At 39.9% G+C, this 18,525-nt stretch overlaps 1 protein-coding gene across 4 annotated transcripts in view; it reads left to right on the top strand.

The window, feature by feature from the left end:
- PSD3 (pleckstrin and Sec7 domain containing 3) overlaps positions 1-18,525 on the top strand; it is a 682,522-nt gene that overhangs the window by 74,032 nt on the left and 589,965 nt on the right. For all 4 annotated transcript variants that reach the window (XM_074384015.1, XM_074384005.1, XM_074384009.1 and 1 more), the window contains exon 3: positions 17,174-17,223. The gene's annotated coding sequence lies outside the window, so the exon portion shown is untranslated. The remainder of the gene's footprint in view (positions 1-17,173; positions 17,224-18,525) is intronic.

Here is an 18,525-nt window from a genome sequence, read left to right as displayed (position 1 = left end):
TTATGGCTGAATAGTATTACATTGTTTGGCTCTACCACATTTTGCTTATCCATTCATCTGTTGATGGGCATTTGAGTTGTTTTCACTTTTTGGCAATTATGAATACTGTTGCTATGAGCATTTGTGTGCAAGATTTTGTGTGAATGCATGTTTTCATTTCTCTTGGGTATACACCAAGGTGTAAAATTACTGGATTATATGCTAACTCAATGTTTAACCTTTTGAAAAACTGCCTGTTTTCCACAGCAGTGGCACCATCTTATATTCTCATCAGCATCGTACAGGGTTCTGAATGCCTCCACATCCTCACCAACATTTGTTATTGTCTGTCTGCTTGATTCCAGCCACCCTAGGGTAACTGCCCAATACATTCACCTTGTCCACTGCCTAGATGGACCTGGTTTATCAAGACAAGGGAATTGCAATGGAGAAAGAGTAATTTACGCAGAGCTGGCTGTGTGGGAGACCGGAGATTTATTATTACTCAAATCAGTCTCCCTGAGCATTAAGGGATCAGAATTTTTTAATATAATTTGGCAGGAGGGGCTTGGGACATAGAGAATGCTAACTGGTCAGGTTGGAAATTGAATCATAGGGGGTCGAAGTGAGTTTTTCTTGCCATCTTCTGTTCCTGGGTAGGATGGCAGAATTAGTTGAGCCAGATTACAGTCTGGGTGGTGGCAGCTGATCCATCCAGCGCTGGGTCTGCAAAATGTCTCAAGCACTGGTCTTAGGTTTTACAGTAGTGATGTTATCCCCAGGAGTGATTTGGGGAGGTTCAGACTGTTAGAGCCGGAGACCATGTGACCCCTAAACCATAATTTCTAATCTTGTAGTTAATTTGTTAATCCTGCAAAGGCAGACTGGTCCCGAGGAAAGAAGGGGTTCTTTTGGAGAAGGGCTATTTACCAGTTTTGTTTCAGAGTCAAACCATGAACTGAATTCCTCCCAAATTTAGTTCTGCCTACACCCAGGAATGAATGGGAACAGCATAAACATTAAAAGCAAGATGGAGTCTATTACGTCTGAATTCTTTCACTGTCATAATTTCCACAGTTAAAATTTTGCAAAGACAGTTTTACTAGTGCTATATCATGGTGGTTATGGTTTGCATTTCCCTAGTGACTAATGTTGAGCATTATTTAATTAGCTTATTTACTGTTTGTATATCTTATTTAGAGAAGTTTCTACTGACTTTGCTCATTTTTAATTAGGTTATTTGCTTCTTTATTATTGAGTTGCAAGAGTTCCTTATGTATTCGGAATACCAGTCCCTCATCGAATAAGTGATCTGCAAATATCTGCAGTGCCATAAATGGTGTGGGGGATACCCACCCCAGCATATCGCATTCTTTGGGTTGCTGTTTCATTTTCTTGGTGGTCTCATAGAGTGAAGTTCTGTTGTCTTACGTTTTTGTTGTTGTTGCTGCTGAGACAGGGTCTCATTCTGTTGCTCAGGTTCGAGTGTGCTGGCATGATCATAGAGCTCACTGCAGCCCTGAACTCCTGTGCTGAAGCAGTACTCCTGCCTCAGCCTCCCATGTAGCTGGTACCACAGGTGTGTACCACCACACCTGGCTAATTTTTAAAAATGTTTGTAAAGTCAGAGTCACAATTTTATTGACCAGACTGGTCTTGAACTCTGGGCTCAAGCAATCCTCCTGCCTTTGCCTCCCAAAATGCTGGGATTGCAAGCATGACCCACCGGGCCTGACCTGTCTTAGCCCTTGAACTTGAACTTTTTTCATGGCCCTGCCTCTCTGCTTCTTCTGCTGCACTAATAGGCTGGGACGAGGGCAATCTAAAGCTGTGACCTCACAGGCCTTTGTCCCCAAACCTTGACTTCTGTGTTCCTTTTGTCAGCTGGATAGAATTAAATTAGCCACGACTGTGACTGTACCTCCATAAAAATCAAATGCAATCCCACTTTCTCTGTTTGTATGGTAGCTATAGTCCTTGACAAGTCACTGAACAATGAGTCAATCCAGCTGTGGCCTGGGCAGCAGCCTTTGGGGCAATTTCTACTTCACTTTGATGGAGCCCTTTGCACTCCAGCTAGAGCCAAGGTTACCAAAGACTTTCACATTAACGTAGAAGCACGAGTGTTCGTTCTCCTCTGGGTCACATCACCATGAGTATTCGTTCTGTGTTGTGTTAAGAAATTATTTAACTCTTCACATTTAGTCTCAGATAATCCAATTAGAAAAAGGTTGGCAGGCACCGTGCACACTAGACTGCACCAACTTTAAATTAACTGTTTCTCTTGGAATGGTTTCAGAGGTACCCAAAAAAGCTCCATTCTTTTCAATTCACGTTCCATGACCGTACCTGCACTTCTCAGTCCTCCCGTCCATACAAAATGATATCATTAAAAATGCTAAACCCATGAATTTCCAAGCATGAATGTGCCTTTGTAAACCCGAAATCTCTGGAGATCCTTTTGTTTTCAATATGCAAAAGGGCTTTGGTATGCAAAGCCTGCTTTCTGTTTCAGGCAGTCTTTCCATTAGCAAATGTAAGCGTTCAGGGAGCTATTAAAGGTCAGAGGTTCTTAACTTCATTATTAGAATTGACTCAAAGCACACAGAAATTAGGAGCCATTTATGGAGTTCTCAGAGCTGTCAGGTGTGCCATGGACAGACTTGCAAATATTCGTTTCACCACTCTCAAAACCCTATGCATTTGAGCAGACTCCATGGAGATGACAGCACTTACTGTCTTAGGTAGGTTTCTGGAACAGGTCCTGAGACCTGTTTTTTAATAGTCTTCTGAGGAACCACATCTGTAAAGGAGTGCAATTTGCAGGCCTGGGCAGAAGGAAGATGAGCTGTGATGGAGTTGTTTAGAGGCCTCAGTCAACCCCACAGGGAGTATGCAGCTGGAAAGGCCCTTCAGTTTATCCTTAATCAGGCAAGAGGGCTGCATCTTTGCACCCAGCATGAGCCAATCATTGAATGCGGGCTGGCCCTGTGGAAGGCAGCAGCTAGGCAGTTCCTGGAGAGAGACTCAATTAGAAGCTGCCACTAACACCTCTGGGAGCTAGGGGAATGGGTACCTTGGTCCACACAGGGACACATGATCCGCACACCTCTTTCCACCACACACCACCTCTGCCTCATGTTGTAGGCTGCAGTGCCACAAACGGTGTGAAGGATACCCACCCCAGCATGTCTGTTTCCCAGGCCTCTTCAGTCCTGCCTCTATCATCTGCCATCTTTTTTTTTTCTTTTATCTATATACTTCATAGCAAGGTAAGACTTCCCCTGATTAAATGTATTGGGTTTTGACCTGTTATATGTTTAAGCCAGGAGCGGCTGTGCATACCTATATCCCTAGCTACTTGGGAGGCTGTGGTGGGAGGATAACTTGAGCCCAGGAGGTCAAGGTTGCAGTGAGCTATGATAGCATCACTGCACTCCAGTTTGGGCAGCAGAGCAAGACTCTGTCTCAAAAAAAATTTTTTTTTAATTTTAAAATAAATTAATTTTAGCCTAAAGCTGCCTCCTTATATATTTTAAGTTCAGGGTAACAGTTTTTCCACATAAAGTACATGGTGAACTGTAACCTGACTGAATATGTGAACAGTCTGTAACCTAGTCTTGTGCCAGTCACAGAGTTTCAGCCAATCAGAGGTAGCTAACTGTTCGAATCGTGTTCAAATAAGGCAAACACCAAGCTGTAACCAATCCGGCTGTTTCTGTGCCTCACTTCGGTTTTCTGTACCTTACTTTCCTTTCTTTGCCCATAAATCCTCTGCAATCCCATGGCAGCACTGCAGTGGCTCTGAACCTACTCTGCTTTCGGGGACTGCTCAGTTCTTAAGTCATTCTTTGCTCAGTTAACACTCTGTTAAATGTAATTAGTCTAAAGTTCTTCTTTCAACAGCCCAGAGGAAAGTGCCAACGGCAGCTGGTGAAAGAGATGGTTTTCAAAACTACATTAATAACTTGTAAATTCAAGCATCTATTATTTTTGTTTTAGGGTCCAACATTTATTCTCAGAAGTCCTCTTTCATGATGATTGTCATTCATTCAACAACCACACATCACACCCAGGCATCTACTGTAGGTGACCGTGTGGTTCAGTTTGCTCTTTCACGTCTTGTGCCTCGTTTCCTCCCCATTGCTGCACACGAACTTTGTCTGTGACAGCCCCCACCACATCAGACTCGGTCCACAGATGAGGCTGTCACTGAACTTTGTGGAGAACCTGGTGCCCTTCCATCAGCACAGCCCTGATGACCTTGGTAAAGCTGCGTCTTGGTTTTCTGCAGAAGCTGGTCACCTGTAGGTCTTCTGATCTTACTTAGAATATTCACTCCAGTGTGTCAACTTTCCTGAGGCTCTCCATCTCTTCCTCCAACCATCTGCCCTGGCGGTTCTTAAATTTCAGCCTCCTTAGCCTGGGCCATCACCTCTTCCATGCTTCTAGAAGCCATTTCATTAGCCAGTTTACACCGTCTCCAGGAGGCCTTTCCAAGATGCTTGACTCTCAGACTCAAGAGAGCACTCTCAACTTTGCAAACTTTCCTTCATCCAGTCTTATGTTCTTGCCCCTTGATCATCACTCTCAGCATCGAGTCCCTTGCTTGGTGCTCGGGCGTGGCTGGTACATGCAGGGAGGCCCTGCCCCTCCTCTAGTATATAATCCCTTTCTTTATCAGGCCTAGCGCATCCTCAGCTAGGGGATAGGTTACACAGCAATGTAACTCTATTTATAGGCCTAAGGGCTAAGAGAGGAGGGGAGGGACACATCTTGTCTTGTGGGTAGAGTCTCCCTTGACTGTCTTCAAGCGAAAGGGATGACGTATTCTTGCATTCTTACTAGAGAGGGGTGGCCCACTTCTGCAGGCCCAGAGGATTTAGAGGATTTGGAGTTCCAAGATTGAGGGAAGGAAGGTACTGAAATCAACCTGGATGTCCCCATCCTAGCATCAAGAGTACTGTTCTTTCACACCAGGGTCCTGACCTTGCCAGGGCAGATCTATCTTGGCTGGGAGTTTAGCCCTCCTTGGAGCCCTGCCATTCTGACAGTTAGGTCCTGAGCCCGGTGTCCAGCTTTCTCTGCCTTCTCCTAGGAGAAGAGAGCCTCTTTCTATGCTGCAAGAAGGCCCACTGGCTCCCCACATTTGATTCTCCATGGCCTGTAAATTGCTGTCAAGTTTTCATCAGATTTTCTAAAGTATCAGACTACCTTAAGGCAGTAGGATTGGATTCCATTGTCAATATAGGCAATGATTCTTCCAAAATTTTCAAGTATCTAATACTTTATACCAACTACTGGGTTTCCTTCTGGTTCTATACTATCTCAGTTTGCCACTGGTGAAAGTTTTAAGAACTAGCCTGTGTTTTAATTTCCTTGTACAGTCTCTTCATAAGAAGTTACCACAAATTTAAGTGGATTAAACAATAGACATTTCATCCTCATAGTTCTGGAGGCTGTAAGTCTCAAATCAAGGTATTGGCAGGGCCATGGTCCCTCTAAACATGTGAGGGGAGACTCCTTCCTTGCTCCTTTCCGACTCTGGTGGCTCATGGCATTTCTTGGATTGTGGTTTCATCACTCAGACCCCTGAATCCAACTTCATAGGGCCTTCCCCATGTCTCTCTGTCTGTATGTCTTCCCCTCTTCTTATAAGGACACCAGTCACTGGATTTAAAGCCCACCCTAAATCCAAGATTATTTTATCTCAACAACCTTAACTCATTACATCTGCAGAGATACCATTTCCAAACAAGTTGTATTCTGAGTTTCCAGGTAGACATAAATTTTGGAAGGACACTATTCAACCCAGTATAGATGCTCACTTTATGTCGGGAGCTATTTGTGTTCAACTTATCACCAGTGATGGGATCCTTGTTGCCAGCAAGGTGGCAAGTGACCCAGTTCCCAAACCTCACATAATCTTTGTCACCCATCCATCAGTTGGACTCTCCAGGAAGCAGACTCTGAGACTGTTGAGCCTGCAGAATGTTTATTAGGAAATTCTCCCTATGTCAACACCTGTGGAAGGCCAGGGGGAGATGCCAGATTGGGCAGTGGGAGAAGTGAAGCTGCAGCCACCCCAGGCAACCCCAGAAAGAGTTTTGGAGCTAAAATCGCTTGTCAGAACTGGCCTGTGTTGGGCCAAAATGGTGAGATGTGTATTCACCTATATCTCTAAGTCTCCAGATATGGGATGCCCTGGGAAACGCTTGACCTTGAACTAGGTGTCGCTTGCAGATGAGATAATCCCTGAAGGTACTGACAGTTGAAGGTTGTCTGCTGATAGTCTTTCCAGGAATGGGCAAGAAGTCCTTCCTTGAGGGGGTTCTGGGTGGTGTGTCACCATGTCCAACATGAGGACTTAAAACGCGGAGATGAGGATAATGGGGTGAAGGTAGGATTATATTTCCGTGAGCACCCTAGACATTCCAAATTCTGAATCTCGTAACAGAGGACCCAATCAGGGCTCCACTGGCCAATAAGTAAGCCCATAAGCTTACATCAGGAGTCGTTCAGTAACAGTAATGTTGAGTATATAGCTGGAAAGCCTTTGTGGAGTTAGGAAACACGGCAACTGTCACCCTCTGAATTGTAAATTAATATTGTTATTTTAGGAAAAAATAATAATATTCTGCAAAAGTTAACTGGCTTGTCCAAAGTTACCAGCTATAAACATGAATATCTATGTTGTTAGTGGTTTTTATTTTTCTCATTTTTAAAACTTACAAAATTTAAAAATTTTTATTTTATTTACTTTTAAATATAGAGACAGGGTCTTGCTAAGTTGCCCAAGCTACTCTCAAACTCTTGGCCTGAAGCGATCTTCCTGCCTTCAGCCTCCCAAAGTACTGAGATTACGTGTAAGCCACTATGCCCAACAAAAAATTATGGAAATCTTAAACATTCATAAAGCTTTGGAGAATAATTTAAGTAATACCCAAGTGCTCACCACTCAACTCTAACAAGTCTTGGTATTTTGTTGAATTTGCTTCAGATATGTTCAGTTTTAAAAAAAAATCTTAATAAATCGACCTCTTTTTACATTGTTCTGAAACATCTTTCCTCCCTTTCTTACAGAAAGAAGTAGTGCCATGAATTTATTGTTTATCATTCTCATGACTCGTTTTTTTATACTGTATATGAAAGTATCCAGAAAAAATAGACAGTATTATTTTGCACATTTTTAGGTTTATATAAATGAATCATGCCAAATGTATCATTCTGTAACTTGCTTTGCTCATGCAACATTGTATTTTGATATTAACCATGTCTTACATGCAATTCTAGTTTATTCATTTTAATTATTGTATAATATCCCATGAATATGACATATTTATGTATGTCTGATCTATTGAAAGACATTTGGAACATTGGGAAATGTTTTCCATTTTCACTTTTATCAATACAATGAAACTCCTATTTACATCTTCTTTATATCTCTTGGAAGAGGGGTGAAATAATTTGTAGATATATTAATATGTATTATATACATGAAATTATTGGTTTTTTTTATTATACTTTAACTTCTGGGGTACATACGTAGATCTTGCAGGATTGTTACATAGGTATACACCTGCCATGGTGGTTTGCTGCCTCCATCCCCCTGTCACCTATATTAGGTATTTCTCCTAATGTTATTCCTCCCCAATCTCCCCACCCACTGCTGTCCCTCCCCTAGCCCCCATTCCCCAACATACCCTAGTGGGTGATGTTCCCTTCCCTGTGTCCAAGTGTTCTCATTGTTCAACACCCACTTATGAGTGAGAACATGCAGTGTTTGGTTTTCTGTTCTTGTGTCAGTTTGCTGAGAATGATGGTTTCCAGCTTCATCCATGTCGTTGCAAAGGACATGAACTCATCCTTTTTATAGCTGCATAGTATTCCATGATGTATATGTGCCACATTTACTTTATCCAGTCTATCACTGATGGGCATTTGAGTTGGTTTCAAGCCTTTGCTATTGTAAACAGTGCCGCAAAGAACACACGTGTACATGTGTCTTTATAATAGAGTGATTCATAATCCTTTGGGTATATACCTAGTAATGAGATTGCTGAGTCAAATGGTATTTCTAGTTCTAGATCCTTGAGTAATTGCCACACTGTCTGCCACAATGGTTGAACTAATTTATACTCCCACCAACAGTGTAAAAGTGTCTCCAGATTTTTTAATGATCACCATTCTAACTGGCATGAGATGATATCTCAACGTGGTTTTGATTTGCATTTCTCTAATGACCAGTGATGATCAACATTTTTTCATATGTTTGTTGGCCTCATAAATGTCTTTTTTTGAGAAATGTCTGTTCATGTCCTTCACCCACTTTTTGATGGGGTTGCTTGTTTTTTTCTTGTAAATTTATTTTACTTCTTTGTAGATTCTGGATATTAGCCCTTTGTAAGATGGGTAGCTTGCAAAAAATTTTTCCCATTCTTTTGGTTGCCAGTTCACTCTAATGACTGTTTCTTTTGCTTTGTAGAAGCTCTTAAGTTGAATTAGATCCCATTTGTCTATTTTGGCTTTTGTTGCCGTTGCTTTTGGTGCTTTAGTCATGAAGTCCTTGCCTTTACCTATGTCCTGAATGGTGTTGCCTAGGCTTTCTTCTAGGGTTTTTTCTTCTAGGGTGTTAGGTCTTACGTTTAAGTATTTAATCCATTTGGAGTTAATTTTTGTATAAGGTGTAAGGAAGGGGTCCGGTTTCAGCTTTCTGTACATGGCTAGCCAGTTTTCCCAACACCATTTATTAAACAAGGAATCCATTCCCCATTGCTTGTTTTTATCAGGTTTGTCAAAGATCACATGGTTGTAGGTGTGTGGCATTACTTCCAAGGTCTCTGTTCCATTGGTCTATATCTTGTTTTAGTGCCAGTACCATGCTGTTTTGAGTACAGTAGCCTTATAGTATAGTTTGAAGTCAGGTAGCCTGATGCCTCCAGCTTTGTTCTTTTTGCCTAGGATTGTCTTGGCTATGTGGGCTCTTTTTTGCTTCCATATAAAGTTTAAGGTTGTTTTTTCCCAGTTCTGTGAAGGTCAGTGGTAGCTTGATGGGGATAGCACTGAATCTGTAAATTACTTTGGGCAGTATGGCCGTTTTCATGATATTGATTCTTCCTAACCACGAGCATAGAATGTTTTTCTATCTGTTGTGTCCTCTTGTTTCATTGAGCAGTGGTTTGTAGTTCTCCTTGAAGAGGTCCTTCTCGTCCTTTGACAGTTGTATTCCTAGGTATTTTATTCTGTTTGTAGCAATTGTGAATGGGAGTTAGCTCATGATTTGGCTCTCTGTTACTGGTTTATGTGAATGCTTGTGATTTTTGCACATTAATTTTGTATCCTGAGACTTCTCTGAAGTTGCTTATCATCATAAGGAGGTTTTGGGTCTTCCAAATATACAATCATGTCGTCTGTAAATAGAGATAATTTGACTTCCTCTCTTCCTAATTGAATACCCTTTATTTCTTTCTCTTTCCTGATTGCTCTGGCTAGAACTTCCGATCCTATGTTGAATAGGAATGATAAGAGAGGGCAACCTTGTCTAGTGCCCATTTTCAAAGGGAATGCTTCCAGTTTTTGCCCATTCAGTATGATATTGGCTGTGGGTTTGTCATAAATAGCTTTTATTATTTTGAGATACATTCCATCAATAACAGTTTATTGAGAGTTTTTAGCATAAAGGTCTGTGGAAGTTTGTGGAAGGCCTTCTCTGCCTCTATTGAGATAATCATGTGGTTTTTGTCTTTGGTTCTGTTTATGTAATGGATTACATTTACAGATTTGCGTATGTTGAACCAGCCTTGCATCCCTGGGATGAAGCCGACTTGATCATGGTGGATAAGTTTTTGGATGTGCTGTTGCATTTGGTTTTCCAGGATTTTATTGAAGATTTTTGCATCAATGTTCATCATGGCTATTGGCCTGATATTTTCCTTTTTAGTTGTATCTCTGACAGGTTTTGGTATCAGGATGATGTTGATCTCATAAAATTAATTAGGGAGGATTCCCTCTTTTTGTATTGTTTGGAATAGTTTCAGAAGGAATGGTACCAGCTCCTCTTTGTACATCTATTAGAATTTGGTTATGAACCTGTCTGGACCTGGACTTTTTTTGGTTGGTAAGCTATTAATTGCTGCCTCAACTTCAGATCTTGTTATTGGTCTATTCAGGGATTCACTTCTTCCTGATTTAGTCTTGAGAGGGTGTAAGTTTCCAGTAATTTATCTGTTTCTTCTAGATTTACTGGATTATGTGCATAGAGTTGTTTGTAGTAATCTCTGATGGTAGTTTGTATTTCTGTGAAATCAGTGGTGATATACCCTTTATCATTTTTTATTGCGTCTGTTCAATTATTCTTTCTTTTCTTTTTTAGCAGTCTATCTATTTTGTTAATCTTTTCAAAAACCCAGCTTCTGGATTTATTGATTTTTTGAAGGGTTTTCTGTGTCTCTATCTCTTTCAGTTCTGCTCTAATCTTAGTTATTTCTTGTCTTCTGCTAGCTTTTGAATTTGTTTGATCTTGCTCCTCTAGTTCTTTTAATTGTGATGATAGGTTGTTGATTTTAGAACTTCACTTGCTTCTCTTTTGGGCATTTAGTGCTATAAATTTCCCTCTAGACACTGCTTTAAATGTGTCCCAGAGATTCTGTCTTCATTCTCATTGGATTCAAAGAACATCTTTATTTCTGCCTTCATTTCATTATTTATCCAGTTGTCATTCAGGAGCAGGTTGTTCAGTTTCCATGTAGTTGTGTGGTTTTGTGTGAGTTTCTTAATGCTGAGTTCTAATTTGATTGCACTGTGGTGTCAGAGACTGTTTCTTATTATTTTCATTCTTTTGCATTTGCCAAGGAGTGATTTACTTCTTATATGATCAGTTTTACAGTAAGTGTGATGTGGTGCTGAGAAGAATGTATATTCTGTAGATCTGGGGTGGAGAGTTCTGTAAATGTCTATTAGGTCTGCCTGGTCCAGATCTGAGTTCAAGTCCTGGATATCCTTGTTAATTTTCGCCTTGTTGATGTAATATTGACAGTGGAGTGTTAAAGTCTCCCACTATTATTGTGTGGGAATCTAAGTTTCTTTGTAGGTTGTTAAGAACTTGCTTTATATATCTGGATGCTGCTATATTGGGTGCATATATATTTAGGATAGGTAACTCTTCTTGTTGCATGGATACTTTTACCATTATGTAATGCCCTTCATTGTCTCTTTTGATCTTTGTTGGTTTAAAGTCTGTTTTATCAGAGACTAAGATTGCATTTTGTTGTTGTTGTTGTTCTCCATTTGATTGGTAAATCTTCCTCCATCCCTTTATTTTGAGCCTGTGTGTGTCTGTGCACATGAGGTGGGTCTTCTGAATACAGAACACTGATGGGTCTCGACTTTTTATCCAATTTGCCAATCTGTGTCTTTTGACTGAGGTATTTAGCCCGTTTACATTTCAGGTTAATATTGTTATGTGTGAATTTGATCCTGCCATTTTGATACTAGCTAGTTGTTTTGCCCATTAGTTGGTGCAGTTTCTTCATTCTGTTGATGGTCTTTACCATTTGGTATGTTTTTGCAGTGGCTGGTACTGGTTGTTCCTTTCCATTTTTAGTGCTTCCTTCAGGAGCTTTTGTGAGGCAGGCCTGGTGGTGGTGACAGAATCTCTCAGCAATTGCTTGTCTGTAAAGGATTTTATTTCTCATTCACTTAGGAGGCTTACTTTGGCTGGACATGAAATTCTAGGTTGAAAGTTCTTTTCTTTAAGGATGTTGAATATTGGCCCCCACTCTCTTCTGGCTTGTAGGGGTTCTGCTGTGAGTCTGATGGGCTTCCCTTTGCGGGTAACCCAACCTTTCTCTCTGGCTGCCCTTAACATTTTTTCCTTCATTTCAACCCTTGCCATTGTGATGACTATGTGCCTTGGAGTTGTCTTCTTGAGGAGTATCTTCGTTGTGGTCTCTGTGTTTCCTGGATTTGAATATTGGCCTGCCTTGCTAGGTTAGGGAAGTTCTCCTTAATAATCCTGAAGAGTGTTTTCCAGCTTGGATTCATTCTCCTTGTCACATTCAGGTACACTGATCAAACGTGGATTAGGTCTTTTCACATAATCCCATATTTCTTGGAGGCTTTTTGCATTTCTTTTCACTCTTTTTTCTCTAATCTTGCCTTCTCATTTTGTTTTATTGAGCTGATCTTCCATCACTGATATCCTTTCTTCTGCTTTATCAATTCATTATTGAAATTTGTGTATGTGTTGTGAAGTTCTCATGCTGTGCTTTTCAGCTCCATCAAGGCCTTTATGTTATTCTCTAAGCTCTTTATTCTAGTTAGCATTTTGTCTAAATTTTTTCAAGTTCTTAGTTTATTTGCATTGGGTTAGAACACATTCCTTTGGCTCAGAGAAGTTTGTTATTACCTACTTTCTAAAGCCTGCTTCTGTTAGTTCATCAAACTCATTCTCCATTCAGTTTTGTTCCCTTGCTTGTGAGGAGTTGTGATCCCTTGGAGGAGAAGAGGCATTCTGATTTTTGGTGATTTCATCCTTTTTTTTCTGGTTTCTCTCCATCTTCATGGATTTATCTACCTTCGGTCTTTGAAGTTGGTGACTTTCGGATGGAGTCTCTAAGTGGACATCCTTTCTGTTGATGTTGAAGCTATTTATTTCTGTTTTATAGTTTTCCTTCTAACAGTCAGGCCCCTCTGCTGTAGGATTGCTGGAGGTTCACTCCAGACCCTGCTTGCCTGGGAATCATCCATGGGAGCTGCATAACAGCAAGGATTACTGCCTGTTTCTTCCTCTAGTAGCTTTGTCCCAGAAGGACGCCTGCCAGATGTAAGCCAGAGCTCTCTTGTATGAGGTGTCTCTTTGGATATACCGAGGCCAGGGAGCCACTTGAGGAAGCACTATGTCCCTTATCAGAGCTCAAGTGTTGTGCTGGGAGCTCTGTTGCTCCCTTCAGAGCTGCTGGGTAGGGATGTTTAAGTCTGTTTCAGCAGAACTCACAACCACCCCTTTTCCCAGGTGCTCTGTCCCAGGAAGGTGGGTCTTTATTTGTAAGTCCCTGATGAGCTGCTGCCTTTTTTCAGAGATGCCCTGCCTGGCAAGGAGGGAGTCTAGTCACAGTCTGCCTGCAGAGGTGTTGCTGAGCTGCCTTGGGCTCCACCCAGCTGCTGTGTAAACTTCCTTGTGATCTTGTTTACACAGGTGAGGTTAGAACTGCCTTGGTAATGGCAGACTGCCTCGGTAATGGCAGACACCCTCGCCCCAACTGAACTCGACCAACACAGGTCGAGCTCAAACTGCTGTACTGGGTGTGAAAATCTTAAGCCAGTTCATTTCAGTTTGCTGGTGTTTGTGGTGGTGGGACCCGCTGAGGCAGATGACTTGACTCCCTGCATTCAGCCCCATTTTTTCAGGGGAATGGGTGGCTCTGTCTCACAGGCATTGCAGGTGTTAGCTAAAATGGCTGCGCAGATTTGTGCTGTAAACCCATGGCACTAGTTGGCCCAATGAGAATCTCCTGGTCTGTGGGCTGTAAAGACCATGGGAGAAGTGCAGTATCTGAACTGGGGTGCTGGAGTGGCTGGAAAAGTCCCTGATTGCCTCCATTGGGTAGGAAAGGGGGTTCTCCAGTCCGTTGCACTTCCCAGGTGAGGCAGCACCCCACCCTGCCTCGGTTTGCCCTCCTTGGGCTACACCCACTTTCCAACCAGTCCCATCGAAGTGAACCTGGTACCTAGGTTGGAAATGCGGAGATCACTCGCATTCTCGCTCGTCGCTCTCACTGGAAACTGCGCTCTGGAGCTGCTCCTATTCGGCCATCTTGGCAGAAGTCCGGAATTATTGGTTTCTAGGTTACAAGAAACCTGGTTCTGCATCAGAACCAGGATCAGAATAAGGCAATCAAAGACACAGAGTGTAATTTTTAAGGAGGACCTCCCTCTCAGGTGGCAACCCTACACTTACATGATCCTGAGAGTGAGGGACTCCTTAAATGTCAGGCCCCAGGCACGTGCTTGACTCACCCCGGTCCTGATCCAGCTGAGCATACAGTTTCAACCCTAATAGTTGCTTCACAGATTGCTCCTCCACATGTTTGAACCAATTTATGATCTCCTCAGCAATGTATGAGAGTCCCAGTTATACCACATTCTTGTTAAATGTGATGGAATACTTGAAAACTTTTGTTAATCTTAGGGATGTGTTGATTTAATCTATACTTCACTTGAACATATCATGTTTTTTAGCCATTCAGGTTGCTTTTTTCTGTAAATTGCCTTTCATATTCTCTGAGAATTCCTATTGTATTGCCTACATTGTACTTACATATATAAGAAATATGTATATATAAATATGTGTATATATATGTATAAATTTTTATATATTTAAAAATATATATAGTAATTTTTATATATTTTAAAATATATAAATATATACATATTTATAGATATAAAATGTGTATACATAAACACTATACATAAAATATGTATATATAAATACACATATACATACATATTTTTAATATACAGATAGGATCTTGCTCTGTCACCCTGGAGTGCAGTGGTGCAGTCAAAGCTCACTGCAGCCTCAAGCTCCTGAGCTCAAACAATCATCTTACCTTAGTTTCCTGGGTAGCTGGGACTACTGGCATGTGCCACCATGCCTACCTAAGTTTTGTTGTTGTTGGTAGAGATTGAGTCTCACTGTGTTGCTCAGATTGGTCTGAAACTCTGGCCTCAAGCAGTCTTGTCTCGGCCTCCCAAAATGCTGCTATTACAGGCAGGAGCCACTGTGCCTGGCCCATTTTCTTATTGATTTATAAGATCTTATATTCCGAATCCTAAACTTTTTGTGTTATATAAGGGTATATATAGAGATATTATTGTAGATATATTCTCACAGTCTTTGTTTTGTCTTTTACAGTCTTTTGTTACACAAAAATTTTACATTTTAATATATTCAAATTATGTCTCTTGTTACTTTTTTACCGTATTTTCTCCCCGCCCTAATCAATGCTGTAAAAAAATGTTTTTATAGGTTTTATTCTAAAGTTAAAATTTTTGCTTTTGACTTTTAAGTCTTTAGTTTACTCCAAACATACTTTTGTATATGGTATAAAGCTTTCTGCATGAATAACCTATTTCCATAAAGATAGAAAAAAGTTTAAAGATTATTTAAGTTTAAAGATTTATTATTAAAGTTTAAAGATTATTTATAATTTTTGACTCAGGAATTACAGTTACTAAAATTTATCCCAAAGAAAGGAACAGGGATGCATGCAAAGATTTACTAGTGTGATGATAACATCATCCTACTTATATGGGCGAATTGCAGATACTCTAAATATTTAATAGTAGGAAGATGGGTGAAATAAATTTAGTTATAGTTATATAATATCACAGTTTAAAGATATAAAATAATAATACATTTGAAGAAAATTTAATGACATGGAAATAAGTTAATGACAGCTCTTAAGTGGAAAGAGCCAATTAAAACAGTGGACATAGTTTAATATTACTTTGGGGAAAAATACATAAATGTACACAAAAAGGTTGAAATGCTATTTATTAAGCTATTAGTAGTTGTTGTCTCTGAGTTATAAAATTATGGGTGGATGATTTTCTTTCCTTTTCATATCTATATTTTCTCCAGTTAATATGCATTACTTTTTTTTTTTTTTTTTTTTTTTGAGACAGTCTCACTCTGTTGCCCAGACTGGAGTGCAGTGGCACCATCTTGGCTCACTGCAGCCTCCACCTCCTGGGTTCAAGTGATTCTCTTGCCTCAGCCTCCCAAGTGGCAAGATTTTAATAGCAAACATAGATGTTTTAAAACAATCATTCCAAGGAATGAGGTTAATAGAGCACTTATAAGTGCTTAATGTGAAATAAGTCATCTTTATCATCTACTACTATAGTTAGAAGGACAGAAACTCCGGAATCTTCATGACAGAACTGAGGCCAAACATATTGCTTGATTATTTCTAAGGTCACAAGTCCTGATTTGGGTTTCAGAAAATATGACTATCATAACTCTAGATTATGGATGCCTGTTGAAACCACATGGAGCCTCAATTTCATATCTTAATCATTTTAATTCTGATTTATTTTTACAGAAGTAGAAATCAAGTTTGTGGTTCAATGACTACAATTTAGTGAGGCAAATGTAGTCATTCTAGTAGTTATGAAAGATGTTGCCTTCTCTGAGATGAGGCAGGAAGCCTCTTATCAGCTAGGGGGTGCCATAAATGACTTGAAGACATTTGCTTTTGAAATTCTGTGATTAGTAGGAAGTCCAAAATTTTCTCCCAATCCAAATGAGTCAGATTTTCTCAAACATCAAATAAAATCTAACCTTGGTTTTACCTTTTTGAGAGATACTTTCATTTCTTTTTCCATCACCATCAGGACACACATGCAGTATGCTTTATGTAAAAAATATAATCCTGAAGATAAGATGAAACATGATTTTAATTTTTTACATTTTGAAAAGATTTTAAAGCATTCAAAATACCAAGGTTAGTTTAATAGATAGGTTGAACCCAGTGGTGTGTTAGTCACTGTCAGTAATTAACTCTCCAGAGGAAAACATAGCATTTGCTGGTTTGTAGCATTGGCTGGTTTCTGTGGTATAAACACTTCCACCATGGCTGATTCCAAGCCACCTCCCTGACAGCATTGAATGGAGAGTTGGGGGAAGAGACACACAGATACACATGAACAATTTGCCTGGTGTAATTCAGCTCCAGGACATTTCTTTCTTGTTGTTTTTTCTTTTTCTTTTTCTTTTTTTTTTTTTTTTGATATGGAGTCTCACTCTGTCACCCAGGATGGAGTACAGTGGCACAATCTCAGCTCACTGCAGCCTCTGCCTCCTGGGTTCAAGTGATTCTCTTGCCTCAGCCTCCCAAGTAGCTAGGATTACAGGCACATGCCACCACGCATAGCAACTTTTGTATTTTTAGTTGAGACGGGATTTCACCATGTTGGCCAGGCTGGTCTTGAACTCCTGACTTCAGATGATCCACCTGCCTTGGCCCCCCAAAGTGCTAGGATTACAGGTATGAGCCACTGCACCTGGCTGGACATTTCTGATTATACCCAATAACCATAAATAATAAATGTTAATAACAGCAGTTTTGCATGGTTTTTATTTAAAAAAGAAAACAGTAATAATGTTGAAGTATTTTGTTTCTCTCCACAGATTGATTTCCTCACCTTCCTCTCGCAGCAACAGCTCTTATCAAGAATCTGGTATGTATTTCTTTATATCACGTTTTTGTACTCTTCCTACATGTATATGCATGCAAAAGAATACATAGTTATGCTTTGCATATTTTAAATTTTTATCTAATGCTGTCGTGTTGCACATGTTCTTCCACTCTGTCCCCTTCAATATTATTTTTTAAAAAATCTATTCATATGAATATATACAGATGTAGTTCATCTGTTTTAACTATTGACTGTGCTCTATCATATGAAAATATCACAATTTATTCATCCATCCTGTTACAATGAAGATTCAGGTTGTTTCTAATTTTTGCTAATACAAATGATGTTATAATAAGCTTAGAGATATGTCTCAGTATGTAAAGTTACTACACCTAGAATTGAAATGAATGGGTTGCAGGGAATGCTCATTTTCTACTTTAGTAATATTGATAAATTGTTCTTTAAGTAGTTGTTCCAATTTACACTCCTTCCAGAAATTTTTGAGAGTTTCTCATTTCCATATCCTTGTCAATTCTTGATATCACCAGACTTTTAAAGTACAGCCAAATTCAGGGTATGTAAAATGTTATCTTGTTTTAACTTTCATTTCCCAGACTACTAGTTAGATTGGTCATTGTGTTAGTGTACAAGCTAAGCAGCTGTAACAAAGAGACCTTGAGACATAGTAATCTAGGCAAGAATTTAAATTAAAAAGATCTTTTTCTTACTTAATCTTACGTTGGACAGTCCAGGCTGGCAAGAGGGCTCTGTTCCACACAGTCACTCAGAGATCCTTCCATTTGCTACACTGCTATCCCTTAGGTCATCAGCCTTTTCTTCAACTTCCTGGTTGAAGTCGGGTTGTTGCCACATACCAGCTTTTGGTAAAAAAGCTCAGGGAAAGCAATTTTCTTGCAGACAAATAAGGCAGAAGTTCCACACATCCCTTCTACTTGGATTTCATTGGCAAGAACTTAGTCTCATGAATAGGAAATCTATGTTTCTGGCTGGGCAGCCACGTCCAGGAAGAAGGAGGCAATTGAGAAAGCGCTAGCATTCCTTCCCAAGCAGATATTTGTTGGCTTTTGTGGTTTCCTCTTCCATGACTCAGCTGGTAATACATTGTGCCCATTTTAATTTTGCTTTTTTTCTTATTGTTTCATAGGAAGCCTTCATATGCTCTAGATTTGATTATTTCTTTATACAATAATTTTGATTATTTAAATGTACCAGTATATATACCTCAATAAAGCTATTCTAAAATATTCTCATTTGTGACTTAAACAAGCCATATCATATTCTTTAAATTAATATTTCTTTTGTAAAGTGAATAAAATTACCCCA

The sequence above is a fragment of the Saimiri boliviensis genome, chromosome 13, assembly GCF_048565385.1.
Source record: "Saimiri boliviensis isolate mSaiBol1 chromosome 13, mSaiBol1.pri, whole genome shotgun sequence".
NCBI lineage: Eukaryota > Metazoa > Chordata > Mammalia > Primates > Cebidae > Saimiri > Saimiri boliviensis.
This window is presented reverse-complemented; position numbering and strand designations above follow the sequence as displayed.